At 61.5% G+C, this 15,377-nt stretch overlaps 1 long non-coding RNA gene across 1 annotated transcript in view; it reads right to left on the reverse strand.

Annotated features, from left to right (window-relative positions):
• Window positions 1–4,686: 4,686 nt before the first annotated feature.
• LOC130544160 (uncharacterized) overlaps window positions 4,687–15,377 on the reverse strand; it is a 74,851-nt gene continuing 64,160 nt past the window's right edge. The window contains exons 2-3 of the long non-coding RNA XR_008960192.1: window positions 11,466–11,693; window positions 4,687–4,763 (exon numbers count right to left, since the gene is read on the reverse strand). This is a non-coding gene — a long non-coding RNA (uncharacterized LOC130544160). The remainder of the gene's footprint in view (window positions 4,764–11,465; window positions 11,694–15,377) is intronic.

Below are 15,377 nucleotides of genomic sequence, written 5' to 3' on the forward strand. Positions count from 1 at the left end.
GAGACGCCCCAGGCTCCGGGCACTCAGGGATGCCCATGGCCTTCAACGACAGAGTGAGTTATTTTGGCCAGAGAAAGCAATTTCCTGGTAGGCAATGTTGCAAGGGATCCCCTCCCCCACCATATAAAGCGTGCAACCCACGTGTGGTTTGGAAGGTTGCATCTTTGGTCCACGGATCCCGATGAGAAGTCAGCTGGCTTGTGCACTTCCAGTGTCTGTTCTCAGGATCCCGAGGAGCACCGGCCGCGGGAGAGCCAGGCACGCGCTGGCCCGCATGCACCCTCCTTCGGAGTCCGACACCCATAGCAAGGCCCCACCTCCATCACTCTCTCAAGCCAGGCTCTTGTCTCTGCCTTGGTTTCTTCGCTTGTAAAAGGAGTAAAGTGATACTGATCCCTTTGTGTCTCTGTGCAGACTAAGGTTCCTTGGATGGTGGTCACTGCCCCAGGTGGAATAGGAGGTGGGAAGTCAGGACACCTGGGCTGGGTCTTGCTGGGCAGTCTCTGGGTCTCCGTCTCTCCCTATGACAGGGGGCCGTGTGGGTGGCATCCAGGGTCCCTCCTAGCTCCAATATTCTAGGATTCTCCTTGATGGTGGCTCGTTTCTGAGTCATCGTGGAGTCCTCCAATATACATACTAGTTCAGGAATAAACACGCGAGTACACACCCAAGGAGTAATGCAGAAAATAAGGATTGTAAGGTTACAAGAAAGAAGCAATGGCTTGGGATTGAGGAGGCTGGGAAGGCTTCCTGGAGGAGGTGGAAATTGAATTTAGCCTTAAAGACTGATAAAGTTTGGATGGGTGTAGGGGGAGGGAAGACACGATTTCTCATCCGAGCCTCACAGAGCTCTTTCCTGTCCTAAATGACATGTGTTTATAATTGCAGCAAACAGGTAAACTAAATAAAAAGTGAGACTTGCCACCATTTCTTAAAGCGGAGAGGAGGGTGTTCACCCTCAGATGCCTCTGCTGTGGGGCCTGGAGCCCCGTCTGCCCCCTGGTGGGTGTGGGCAGCGGTGCAGCCCCCGGAAGTGCCGGGTGTGGCTGGTGCAGGGCTGCACGCATGTCCTGTGCACGCGGCATCCACGAGCACGCTTGCGCCGACACGCTCTTGCACGGCGGGGGCTCCGGGTGTGCTAGCGGCTTTGCCGGCAACGGTGACACACTGGAAGCTCCCCCGTGTCCGTGGGCGGGAGGACGGGGTCAACAAATGGAACAGTACACGGCGGTGAATGTGCTACTGACGGCTCCCAGACCCACCCCAGAAACACCATGCTGTGCGGTAAAGCGAGGCACAGAGGGGGACACCCCTGGAGGACACCGCGTTAGTACCTCGCAGCAACGACGCGGGGCTCAGGGACACTGTCTGCTGGCAAAGCCAAAGAAAGCAAGAGAAGAGGAAACGCATTAGGAGCGTGGCTACCTGCAGGGCAAAGCTGAGGGCAGGCAAGTCCCAAGGAGCCACAATGGGCTGGTGGCAGCTGTGTCTTGGCTTGGGGGGGAGGAGCACAGCTCTCCTGGCTTTGCGTATATTCCCTGGAATGTGGCAAACTTACCAAGATAGGATGGGTAAAGGGAGGGCAGGCCAGGGGCCTTCCGGCAGCCTGTGCCGCGGGCCACACTGGGGGCACTGGGGGCAGCACGGAGGGCATGAGGGCATTTCTTCATTGCTTCCCAAGATCACAGCAGCTCACCTGGGCGTCAGGTGAGAGATGCCACATCCTCCATGCAGACACAGTATCCCCTCCCACACCTGCTTGAGACAAAGCGCCAGCAGGGGCCCAGGCCAGGTGTGGGGAGACAGCTGTCTGCAGCCCCCAGGTGCCCAGGAGCCCAGGAAGGCAGGAGGCTGGCCCCTGGGGGAGGTCGCAGTGAACAGGCAGGTGCAGAAAGCACCTGGGGGGTTGAGATCACCAATAACAACAGATTTTGGGAACGAGGCCCACGGTCCTGGGACTCAAGGAGCACGTCCATTGTGCCACGTGGGGAGGCACCACGGAATCCTCAGTCCTAATCTATAAAGGGCTCTGTGGGGAAGGACAGGGGAGCAACTGGGACCCGTGGCCTGTAGGAGTTCAGCCACATTAGGAGGGACAGGACGAGCGAGATCCCCCAAGGACCAAAGGCATGGCCATCGCAGGAGAAGAATCACGTCTCCGGTGGACTGACCGGGAACACCAGGCATTAGCACATGTAGACGGTTCAGACATAGAAAGGAAATGCTGGCATCGCAGACCGCATGTCGCCTGCGGGCTGAGCTAGCCACACGGGCCGCACGGCCTGACCGCAAGTCAGCTGGAGGCCCTGCACGTGTCAGATAGGTGTCCTTGTCCGACACCTGCAGCCCTGCCCTTCTTGCGGCTGCAGCCCCCCAGCCCCCCCACAGGAGCAGGTGCCCAGCCCGGGCTCCGACCACAGGGGCAGATCAGGGATGGGCCCCTGGTTCTCGCCCCTGGCCCCGGGTGGCGGCGACTCGTGGGAGCCCCAGCAAAGCCTGGGGACAGGTGAGGGAGAACCATACCTGAAGGCATCGCTCGGCTGAAAGACTGGTGCGGCAGAGCCACAGATTTACCGCGGCAGCCCATGCTGCCCTTACAAGTGTCAGCCTCGTCATCCCGCTCTCTGCCCGTCGACCCATCTTAGTCTTCGGCACATTTCAAAGGAAAGACAGACAGCCACGTGCACCCTCCCCGAACGCTCCAGCACGCGGGACATTAACTAGAGTTCAGTGTCACTTACGGCTTCTTTTAGGGGAAATTCACATACGGTGAGGCGCACATTATAACTGAACCCATCAGTGGGTCTGAGAAAGGCGCCAGGCGTGACTCAAACCCCGTGGGGATGGGGATGGCCGCCGGCGCTCCAGAACGGTGCCCATGCCCCCCAGCCCGTAGCAAAGCCAGCCACTCGCGGACCACTCAGCGTTCACTCCAATAAATGTCAGAGGCTGACAGACCATTTGTGCGGCCGTGTCCTGAATCCCTAGAAACGAGAAGATGGGTCGGCAAGTCTCCTGACATGCCATGTTGGCCACAGTCCTGATGGAATTGCACAGGCCCTGCTCGTGCCCTTTAAGCTGAATGTCAAGGTGCTTTGGATCCTGCCTGCCCACCGGGAAGCAGTGCCCCGCCGGGTCACCCCATGACCCCTCACAAACCTTATCAGAAGGGAGTCCGGGCAGCCGCTTTCCCAGGATGGGATTTCACAGATGCAGGAAACAGCTGCTGTGTCCCCTTGGGACCCCGAGATGGGGCTGCTACTTGCAGCAGGGAGCCCGCTGTCGTGGGCAGGAAGCATTACACGTTTACGGTCAGGTGCTTTCTTGTGGCACTTTGCCTGTGCCACATGCGGCCACGTAGACCAACTTGCAGAGACGGGTCTCGGGTCGGACACTGGCATCTGGACAGGTGCTGGCCGGGTGCTCTGCTCGGACCTGGTCACACACCCACCTCCTACCCAGGCTCCCACCGCACACATCGCTCCAGTGCTCCCACAGCATCTTCAGCAGGGTGGACATCGGGATGATTCCCTTCCCAAGGCAAACGGCAAGGCAGGGGGCAGGGGTGCAACCGACAGCACAAGCATGCTCCTCCCGCCCCAAGGCCCAGAGATGACCCTGGGGGCTTCTCAACAGAGCACCGGGGGGCTGCACCCCGCATTCAGGTCCAGCTTCCGATGTGACCCCCATGGCTCAGCCTGCAGTTCAAGGTAAAAATGCAGACCCAGAATCACTATTTCTAACCCGCGTCTGTTGTCCACAACCTCACCCAGCACTGCCTTCCGCCTACCTGTGGACAGAGCCAGCATGGCCTCTGCGCCATTCCCATCAGTCGTCCTGGACCTGGCGGAAGACCGCTTCCCACCCTCGGTGCATTCTGAGAACTATTCAAATGTCTGGTCACACCTCTTTGTGACCACCGCAAAGCGTGCACCAATGTCAGCTCCACTCTGACCATGCGTCAACATCCACATAGACTAACCCACGTACCTGCATTGGCTCCATGCTGACCACGTGCCAACCACCACACAGGCTAACCCACGTACCCACGTCAGCTCCACGCTGACCACGTGCCAACCACCACACAGGCTAACCCACGTACCCACGTCAGCTCCATGCTGACCACGTGCCAACCACCACACAGACTAACCCACGTACCCACGTTGGCTCCACGCTGACCACGCGCCAACCACCACACAGACTAACCCACGTACCCACGTCGGCTCCACGCTGACCACGTGGCAACATCCACATAAACTAACCCACATACCTGCATTGGCTCCACACCGACCACGCGCCAACCACCACACAGACTAACCCACGTACCCACGTCGGCTCCACGCTGACCACGTGGCAACATCCACATAAACTAACCCACATACCTGCATTGGCTCCACACCGACCACGCGCCAACCACCACACAGACTAACCCACGTACCCACATCGGCTCCACGCTGACCACGTGGCAACATCCACATAAACTAACCCACGTACCTGCATTGGCTCCACACCGACCACGCGCCAACTGCCACACAGACTAACCCACGTACCCGCGTCGGCTCCACGCTGGCCGCGTGGCAACGCTAGTGCAGCACTAACCGTGCACAGTATGACCCGTGACAACAAGTGTCAGTAGAATAAGCAGGATGTGGCGCCAAATCAAACTGTAGATAGAAGAGGACACTCCTTACCTTTGTGAGCCCCGGTCACAGCTGCGACTTCCACCGGTCACCGTCCACACCGCTGTCAGCCCCCAGCAGAGCCTGTGGATTACAAGTGGGTATTTAGATGGAAAACCCCAAGCAGCAGCAGCAGCAGCACAGCCAGTCAGCCTCAGAGCCGCACACTCCAGACCCGTGCGGAGGGACAGGGTCCCGCTGGATGGCCCCCCCCCACGGGTCACCCTCCCTGTCCCCAGCCCAGCTCCACGTCCGTGACCCAACAGTGTTTGCATTTCCCTGCACACTGCCAGTGTCCCCGCAGACCCCCGTGGCCAGCAGGCCGCCTGCAGGCACAGTGTGGTCGGGCTGCTCCTGCTCCCGACACGCCTTTCTTCTGTTTCTCACCCACGTTCTCGGCAGAGATCTAATGTGCTCTTGTGCTCACTGCATGGCAGCCCTGGGAGGAGGGGTGTCCCTGTCCGCCCCCCTCCCCACGGGTGTCTGCTCACTGCCCTGTGCAGGGCCCCCAGCCCGGGGAGGGGCTCCTCTGCAGGCTTCTGCAGGTGGACCCTCGTCCATGTGGGTCTTTGCTGCTTGGCCAGGCCCCTCGTCCCCTCCTCCAGGACTCCGTGTCTCTGCAGGAGGCCCAGGCCAGCAGCTGTGCTCTGGGCATCTCCCGGGGTCCCCCACCCTCTTGGTTGGTCCTCTGTCAGCTTCTTCATCCTCTCACCGGGCAGCGAACATGGCAAGAGGCTGGATGCCAACCGGACACTTCGTCCCTGTCCACGGTCCCAGGAGGCTTTGGGGGAGGGGAGAATCAACACTGGGACCAACACTTACTCCAAACCCGCATGGATTCAGAGTCAAGAGACCGTGTTCCGTCCCAGCCTCCGGGCGGGCTTCCGGGGAGCCGGCTCTTGCCTGCTTTTCAGAGCCTCAGGCCGTCCATTTAGGATGGCAATGGGAGCCGTGCTGGCCTCCCTCCCAGGACGGCCACCAGGGGGAAGGAAGCCCTGGGGGCTCAAAAAGCTCTGGGAGCCTCCCCAGCCCTGGTGGCAGGTGCGCCGTGGGGACGCCACGGCTCCAACGGTGCTCTCGGGACACTGTCCCCTCCTGCGTCCTCCCCGGCACCCGTCCATCCTGCGAACTCACGCCCTCTGATCTGAAGCGGCCCCAGAGACACATTCTCCCACCCTCCGGGCCTGGTCTTCAGGTCTCAGCCATGTCCTCACCAAGCTGGCGAGTCTATCCTCCTGGGTGCTCGCGGCTCCCTCCACCCTCCGGTGGATCTGGAATCACTCGACCATCGGCAAAACAGAAAACACAGCCGCTTTCAGAGCCCAAATACAGCACGGGCTCCCAACTCATCTGGGGCCTAATTCAGCGTGCCCAGGCCGCCGCGGCCTGCGGGGACACAGGGGCCCTGTCGCTCCAGGCCCCAGACCTCAAGGGAGGACACGCGGCTCTTGGAGACCCCCTGCCTCACTTCCTTCCTTTTCACTCTCTGCACCGGAGGGCGCCGGCGTGCGAGCGTGCGTGTGCGTGCCTGTGCGCGTGCGTGCATCTCTGCACGCATCTGTGAAGAGCCCGGCTGTCTGCGTGGGGCCTGGCGGTGCCCTGCAAGCCCGCTTCCCGCAGCGCAGTCCCGGGACGCCGTCAGGCCCAGGAAGCCGTGCTCTCGGTCCGTGCTGGCGAGGGAAGACCGAAGGCAACGCGGCGAGTCTCCCGCGAAGCTGCAGCCTGTACTCTGCGAGAGCCCTTCCGTGTGGAGAAGTTCCCCGCGTGTGACGGGCACGCAGCCCAGTGAGTGCCCGGCACGTTGTGTTGCCACATGCTGAGCGCCTCACGTAAGCGCAGCCCCCCAGAGGCAGGCCACCCCCTGACGGACGCGGAGTGGGGCGCTCAGCGGGGCAACTGTTCTTGGTGGAATCAGTGTGGCTTCCGTCGTTCAACTGTATGCTTTGGAGAGCCGTCATATTTTTATCCATTTATTTTAGACGGAGAGCCCGAGCATACGAGGGAGGAGGGACGGAGGGAGAGAACCCTCAAGCAGCCTCCCCGCTGCGTGCAGAGCCCCGCGTGCGGCCCGATCCCAGGACCCAGGACCCCGAGATCATGACCTGAGCTGAAGCCAAGAGTCAGGCGCTCAACCGACGGAGCCACCAGGTGCCCCGTATTTTTATTTATAATTGTGGTAAAATATACGTAGCATGAAATTTACCATCCTAACCATTCCTAGGGGTCGAGTGCGTGGCATTAAGTGCGTTCACGACGCTGTGTTACCCCCACCGACGGTCCCCACGGCCTGACCTTTCAGCCCGTAAAACGGAAACTCTGTCCCGGTCGCGCACTCCTCTGCGGCCCTGCTCCCGCCGTCTACAACCTGTGTCTATGAATCTGACTCCTCCCGCAACCGCGTGTATGTGGAATCCCACAGGGTTTGTCCCCTTGTGGCGGCTGATCTCCCTGCCGTGATGTCCTCGGGCTTGAAGGTCCCTTCCCTTTTAGGGCTGAGAAATTTCCCACCGTGTACAGCGCGTTCTGCTGACCCGCTTGTCCATCGAAGCACAGGGGAGCTCCCACCCGTTGGCCATTGTGAATTAAGAGGCTGGGAATGTGGGTGTGCAAACAGGAGACCCTGCTTTCACTGCCCGTGGGGGCACACCCAGAAGTGTAACTGGGGGACTGTGCGCAGCAGCAGGACGTGAGGACGTGCTTCTCCACACGCTCGCCTGCGCTCCTTCCTGTCGCTGCCTCCCAACAGTGCCGTCCTGACGGGTGTGAGTGGGGGTTCCATGGAGCTTTCCATTTGCACCTTCCTGATGCGGAGGGACGTGGGGCATCTTCCCGTGTGCAAGACTGACCCGTGTCTGCGTGCAAATTCTGTTGTGTGGACACAGTTCATCTGTCCATTTAACGATGAGCATACAGGCGGTGTCCAGCTGGGGCTAGCTTGGATGGCGCTACGAACAGACGTGTCCCCCCCCAGGAGAGGAATGGCCGGGTCATGGGCAGGGAAGGTGGACGGCTTCCCGGTTCACGGCCCCCACACGTGCACACCCCTTCCACGTCTCCGCGTCCCCCGGATGCTCGGCACGGTTGAGTCATCCCAGACCTGCTGAGCGGACGGCGTATCTCCTGGGGGCTAATAAACGGAGCACCTTTTCCCACGTTTACTATTTGTTTGGATTCCTTCTCTGTGAAACGTATGTTCAACACTTTTGCCCACTTTTCTCTTGGGGTATTTGTCTTTTCCTAAACACATGTGTTGTGCATAACGGCCCTCTGTCAGATGAACGTGTAAGGACGAGACGCTGTTAGGGACAGAACGACCGTGGTCTTTCTGTTCTTTCCCTAATACACCCTCACACCGATCGCACCTAATGGCTTCCACTAGCAACCTCACTCACTCGTTCACCTGCCATTGTGAGCCTGGGCCACATCTAGACCCTGACGCAGCCCCTGCCACGCCCCCTCCCCCGGTTTTAGAAACGGTCCTGCTGGGAGGCGGCTTCCCTTCCGCACTGTGCAGGCCTCCCTGGGGCTTGCCAGGTTGCCCGCCCTGCATGCACACCGTCCCCAGGAGCCAGGGCAGCTGGCCGCACACCTGTGCCTGTGCTGGTCCCAGCTGCACCGCTGTCCCCGCAGCTCAAGCTGCCTGAGCTCCTGGCCCGCCGGCCCTGGTGACGAGCCACGCCAGTCCCTGCATCCCTGCGTGCTCCATCCACCCTGTAAGAGCAGCGCGACCACGGGGCCCGCTGAAGACAGGGGCTTGCGTTGCTGAGTGCTGCTGGAAGCCAGCCCTGGAGCAGGACGGGCCAGGCCGCGCCTCACCGACTCTTAACAACGCCATAAAGCAGGCTCCGTTACTATTCCCATCTCGCCGATGAGGACCCTGGGGCTCAGAGAGGCGAAGCAAGTCGCCCCAAGCCTCACAGCGAGTCAGTTCAGCGTGGATTCCAGGCTTGGACAGGGACCACACCTGAACAGCCTTACAGCCCGGAGCCGAAAACCGGAATACACGAGCCAAGGAAAGCATGAGAGCTTAGACATCAGCAACCATCTCAAAGCCAGAGGGCTCTCAGTCAGCCTCTGCCCGGCCTCCCAACATGACACGGCCCACCCCGCAACCGGCTGTCCTTCCTGGAAAGGAACGGTGAGGAGTAGGCACACGCCAGAAGAAACCCACCGAGCAGAGGCGCACAGCCGAGCACTCTCCCTGAAGCCAGCGGGACTGCTTCGGGCATCTGGCGTCTGGGTGCGGCTGGGACACATCAGGTCACCTAAGTGTCCGCCGAGCCTCCTGGCCTCGGGGGGTGCAGGTGCCGGGGGTGCGCGCCCCTCCTGCTCACGGTCGGCAGGGGGCTGACGGGGGGCCCCAAGCAGCTTCATCCAGGAGTGACAGCCTCCGTCTCCATGGGGGCTGGCTGGACACGCTGGCCAGAACTTACCCAAAAGCACTGTTAAGACCTGGGATTTCAAATCTGCATGTTCGCTTTGCCTCCAGAGAAGAAAAAGACCCAACAGATGCCAACTCTGGCCGATGGTATATATGCAGAAGAATCCGGGAGAGAAGCGGACTGATGTCTGCAACTTACTTAAAAATGCATCTGGACATTCCTGGACCCTAAGTCTCGGTTTCTAGAAAACACCCTGCTGAGGCACCTGGGGCTGGAGGACGTGGGTCCCATGGCCAGGGCAGGGAGAGGGGGACGAGCCTGGGCACCCGTGTCGGCAGCGGCGCGGTGCATCCGTCCCGGTAGGAGACAAGCAGGTCACCTGAGAGGCAGGCGGGCGGCCCCTCCTTACGGTAGCATGCCGAGGAACACAGCATCCCGCAGGAAGATGGGGTGAGGGGTGGGCAGGTGGACAGAGTGACGTGAGCAGTGGGGGGAGAAGCAGGTGCTGGGCGCGAGGGCGCTCAAGGCACCGTTCCTGCAGGTGGTCTGTGAACACTGCCTGTGCCTGTGCTGGTCCCAGCTGCACCACTGTCGAGGGGAGGGGAGTATCTCCGTATGTGGGGAGGGGAGGGGAGAGGGAGACGAACGGGAGGATGAGGATCGGCAAGAAAAGGCGACCCGCGGTGCAAATCCAGGGAGGCTGGGGCGAGGCCGCCTCAGTGTGACATTCGCCCCGGGCTGGTCCCCGCCACTCGGTCTGCGGCACAGTGGCATTGCGGGCTTTAAGTCGACGGGGGCAGACGGCTCCGTGTCCCAGTGGGGGCTCAGGGGGGCTGTGTGCCCAGGAATCCAGTACAACCCAGAACCACTGGAGCCCCGGGACATGCGCCCAACCTCGCCAGGCTGCGAGGACCGGACCGCACCCTGGACAGTCACCGCGCCCCCTCCTTCCCACCAGAGCCGCAACGATTATCTGACAAAACAGCAGCCTCTCCGTGAGAGTTGAGGCAGCAAACCATGAGAAAGCACCGCCAGCGCCCGCGAACCCACCGCAGAGCCGAGCGGGGCCTTTCGTCAGCAGCCCAGAGCAGCAGAGCAGCTGCTAAACCAGAGGCAGGGGGCAGGGAGCTCCCCAAGGTCGGGGCCCAGACGGAGACTCAGAAGACAAACGGTCCTGGAGCGAGGCACGGGGTCCACAGCAGGGATGGATGGCCAGGCAGCAGGCGGCCGAGGGCTCCCCTTCCTGGAGCAGCGCACATGCCCCCTTCTCAAGGAGTCCCCGTGACCCACATCACTGCTCAGTCCCGGTCAGCCCACCCCATGTCCAGCACATGGTCTCTCCCACACCCCCATCCTGGGAAGGACCCCAGAGCTTCCTCCCAAAGGCAGGGCTGCCCAGCCCCTCCCCTTCTGTGTGGGGGCACAGCTCAGAACCCCTGGAAGCTGAAGAATGGGGCCAGGCAGCAAGCCCACCCGCCCTGGACCAGCGAGGCACTTCCAGACCCGTGATCCACCGGCTTTCTCTCCTCTCCCCTTGGGCTTGAAGCCCAGTGGTCAGTTGGGTTTAAATTATTGGGCACTGCGCCACTTCCACCCCGGGCTCTCTCTAATTAGCCTGGAGGGTCTGAGGGTCCCACGACGCTGGCGCGGCAGCCACGTGGTGGGGAAGAGGTCCTGGACACAGGTGGCGGCCATGTGGGCAGGGCTTTCCTGGAACCCCCACTGCAAGGTTGCTGAGCTGCACCGGACGGACGGCACGCACGGGAAGGCACGTGTCTCGCTTCTCCCCAGGGCTGCGGAGTCGTCCCCCTGACGTCTCCCAAACTACTCCTCCAAAGGCCACAGCCCCCGGGCTCCGTGGAAGCCCGACGCGAGGCGCCCCTGCCTCCTGTGCACCCCTGTGTCCACCTCCGCCCAACGCTGCAGTCGGCTTGAGAGCACCGGGGACTTCCTGCCTTCCCCTGGGCCTCGTGCTCCAGCGTCTGCTGTCTGGTGCCACGAGAGAGGGCAGACGCCAGCACGGTCACCGTTCTCCCCACGGCCGCGCAAGGACAGCGGAGTTCATGTTCAGTGCCCCGTGTCAGCTTCCAAAAACGACACGCTGCTTAGAAGCTTTTGATTGGAGAAGGCAGGTCAGCAAACCCTGTGAGTTCTTTGCAAAGTGAGACCCCCCTCCCCTGTCATCATCGCACATCCTGCACCTTCTGGACCCGCGATGGCTGACGCGGAGTTGCTGGGCTGTTACCGTGTAGGGCGCCGGGCCTCGTACACGCTGTGGCGCTTACCTGAATCCCTTAACACACAAAAGCACCTGGCATCGTAAGGAACACAGCGCGGGAGGGACAGGGTGGAGGGCGTGAGCCTCGGCCCACGGAAGCAGCTCCACGCAGCGGCAGGCGCTCACCTCACTCCTCACGGAAGAGCTGCAAACGCCGCGCTGAGCTACGTGTCCGCGGTGGTGGGCACAGTGCGTGCAGGCAGAGGACAGGCCCGGGGACCAGCGAGCGGAACGGGCCGTGCGAACGGTCAGACTTCGAGCCGTGCGGCATCCAGTCGACCAGCTTTGCCGAAGCCGCTGCCGGCGGGTCACACACCACGTGCGTGGCGCAAACGCGGACGCCCACCGCATACCCTACGGAAGAAGAAAAACATCACATTGGGTTTTATCAAATTTTTAAAATTTGCTCGGTGAAATGCGCTATTAACATAATGGAAAGACAAGCCACCGCCCAAGAGAAAATATCGGCAGATCCTATTTCTGATAAAGGCCCTGTTTCTAGAATATATAAAGAACACGTAAATCTCAACAATAGGGAAATAAACAAGCCCATTAAAAAGTTGGCCGACCTGAGGAGACACTTGACCAAAGGGCTACAGATGGTACATGGACCCCGTCCGTAGGGAGACGCCAGTTAGAACACGCAGACACCACAACACGCCACCGGAGCGGAGGGGACGCGCCACGGCGGGAGCCCTCGCTCACTGCTGGGGGGACAGCAGAACGCCGTGGCTGCCTCGGAAGGCAGCCTGGCGGGGCCTTCAACAGCCAAACACAGACGTACCCCACGTCCTGGCGCTCGCACTGCTAGGGACTTAGTCCGATCAACGGGACACTTGTGTTCACACAAAACCTCGTATGTGAACGTTCACGGCAGCTTCACACGCCATCGCCCCAAACCAGACGTAAGGAAGAGGTCGTCCCCCAGGTTCACGGAGACGAGCTTGGTGCGTCCACACGAGGGAACGGTATCCCGTGACCGGCGTGCGCTCTCGACTCAGGACACGGATGAGTCTGAAACGCACTTTGCTAAAGCGAAGCCAGACCCCAAATGCTGTGTATTGTACGACTGCGTGGCTGTGACACATGGCAACTCAAAACTGTGGGGCTGGAAACCAGGCCGGTGATGGCCCGGGGCCGGCGGGGGGACAGTGGCCGACTACAGAGACGGGCGGGGGGTGTTCAGGGGGATGCAGTGGTGCTGGGGCAGTGGACACGTGAATCCAAGTATCTGTCCCACAGAGAACGTTCTGTTCACAGAGACTGAACTTCAGTTAACCGACCAGGATGGCGAGAGATCCCAGGAGGGGACGTGGACGGTGCCCAAAACACCTGGCTGTATTATGGACACACACACACACCCTCCCTGAGTGGGGCAGGGAAGAGAGGCGCCGTAGAAACGGACACTAAAGGCTGGATGCTGACGCTGGCAAAGGACTGACCGTGCACCGAGACTGTCGTTGGTAGAGCCGTTTCTCGTGGGGACACCGGTTAGCTTTCCACCTGTTCCAGGAGGCCATGGGGGGTGGACAAGGCAGGAAGCGGTGGTGGGTGGGGGAGCCGTGTGTCTCCCCATTGGAGTGGGAGGCCGAGGTCGCCTCCCTGAATACTCGAGAGGCATGGCACTGTGCACGACCACTGTCGGCCGTCCTCATGGCGGCCGTGAACCCGTGAACCGGGCTGGGTGGGTGGCGGGGCCGCACTGCACGGACGGGAAGATGGAGGCTCAGAGGAGCTGAGCTCAAGCAAGACTCCAGCTGCCCTGGAGCGTGAGGCTGGGGCTCTGCTGGCAGGCAGGTGTGGGGCGCGCTTCCCCAGCGCAGGGGATCCCGGAGGTCCCGGGCGAGCCTGCTGTGCTCCCCAAGTGCTTGGATCCTCCCCCTTGGGCCCTTTCCTCTTTCTTGGGAGGATATTAGGTCTCAGAGCCAAACCGGTGAAGTCACACGTGGGGGTTGTTGGGAGGACAGAGCTGGGGTGCAAAACAGCACCTCTGTCCCGTGCAGGAACGGAGGGCACGCGGAGGTCTCTCCCCACCCCTCCTCTCCCTCCACCGTTGCGCCGCTGACTGGTCAGTGTGGGAGGAGAGCCTTGCTCGGTGAGCGAAGGAGGAAGGACGGGGAGGCTGAGGCTCGTGGGTACCCAGCTCCCATGATCCCACCAGAAGCACAGCCCAGCAGCTCCGAGGAGGCAGTGCTGTGTGTGGCGTGGGTGCAGGACCGAGGCCAGGCTTGGTGAGGGGCCTGGGCCGAGTTCTAAAAGGAAGAGCGGGAGCTTGGAGACTGAGGCTGAGGGCCTGCAGAGGAGGGGCCATGCAGGGCCTCAGGGCCAGACGGCCAAAAGGGTGGGACCAGACTGGGTGGCCTCCGGCGTGCAGGGGGCATGGAAGGATGGGCGGGATGGAGGAAGTGCGAATGGGTGGTAAAGACAGGGCTTGAATGGGGGGCTGGGGCTGGGAAATATGGAGGCGGCTAGACAGAGGGTGGGGGGCCAGGGCGCCTTGGAGCCTCCCCTTCTCTCTGCTGGCTCCTGCATGGGGGAGGAGGCGCGAGGTCTCCCCAGACGCAGAGGGACAGCAGGCACTGCGTCCGGCCAGAGCTCCCAGGGAGGTGAACCAGAGCTGGAAGGGGACCGGGCCTGGGCTCTGCGGGCTTGTGGCAGCAACCCTGGGTCCTGTCTGAAGGACGGCTGGAGGGGCCTGCAGCTCCCTGGGAACAGGGAAGGTGCTGGGTAGGTCAGGCATCCCCATGTGCACCCCAACACTGGAGACCGGGGCCCCCCTGGTCCTCTGGCCACCACGGCCCATAACCACCCGGCCCCAGGCTCCTCCTGCCTCGGGAGCCACAGCTGCCCCAGCACGACCCGGGCGTTCCTCCTTCATCAAGAGAGACAGGGAATCCGGGGGCTCCTCACCGACCAACGAAATGCTGCTGGGGGAGGCCTTGAGGACGGACCTTAGAAGAAGTTGCTGTGTATGGCCAGGCTTCCCGTTCAACCCAAGTCCAGATCTCTCCCCAGCCCCCTGCCCCCCCATCTCATGCTGTGAGTTATCTGTTCAGACTCCCTGGACAGCAAGGGCGTGGAGGTCCTGCCAGAGGCCAGAAGGTCTGCCTGTCCGAGCTCTGCCAGGCTCCCTGCAGCCCCGGCTCTGGGACCTGTTCTCAGTTGCCCACCTCCCGCCCCGCAGTCTGTTTCATCTTCCCTGTGCAGGATTTGTGTCCATCGGCTACGCCCGCTGATGGGGTACATGCCATGGTGCCCCTGGGAGGTAACTTTAAAGCTGTCCACTTCCATCCATCAGCTCCGAAGCAGCTCCCAGCTGCTGACAGCGTGACAGCCAAGCTCCTGAGGAGGGCAGGGCCTCCGCCCCACAGGTGTGCACCCCCCTGCCCAGCAGGCCCACCTCCTCCCTCCACCCTGCCATCCTCCAGGCAGTGGCCTCAAAGTCCCTCTGCTCAGACAGCTCTCGGCCAGTAGGACCCGGGCCAAGTACCGCCCCTCCGGGAAGACACGGGAGCAGCTGTTCCTGCTTCTCTAAGGGGCCCCCAGGACACTGCAGCTGCCTGGCAGAGCCTGGCCAGAGACAGGTGTGCGACATGCTGCTGCTGAGTCAGCCGGTGAGGCCAAGGGCAGTGGGGATGACTGACAGCCAAGAACCCCAAATCTTCGTGACCTCAGGGATAAAACGGGGCAGCCAGCCCCCCACTCACAGGAGCTCTGACATGGGTCCTTCAAAGACATGGGTCCTTTACACGGTCCTGATTGGTTTTCTCCATTTTGGAAGCCTGGGTTCTCTTAGGGGCCACGCCTATGTTTTCACGGACAGCGGTGCTCCAGCTGTCTCTAAGGAAACACATGCCCCTCGACCAAGAAGTCCAGCCCGGTTCCGTGGGTGGGAGCCTGGCCGCGTGGGGCTCGGTGCTGGTCACGCCACCACATGGCGCAGATCCCTTTTGCCAGAAAACTCTGTTTTATTGGACTCAATAATTTCCGAAGATAAACTCCTGAGAGTTTCCGCGTAAGCACTTAGGCCTTTGTTTA

The sequence above is a fragment of the Ursus arctos genome, unplaced genomic scaffold (genome assembly GCF_023065955.2).
Source record: "Ursus arctos isolate Adak ecotype North America unplaced genomic scaffold, UrsArc2.0 scaffold_19, whole genome shotgun sequence".
Classification (NCBI taxonomy): Eukaryota; Metazoa; Chordata; class Mammalia; order Carnivora; family Ursidae; genus Ursus; species Ursus arctos.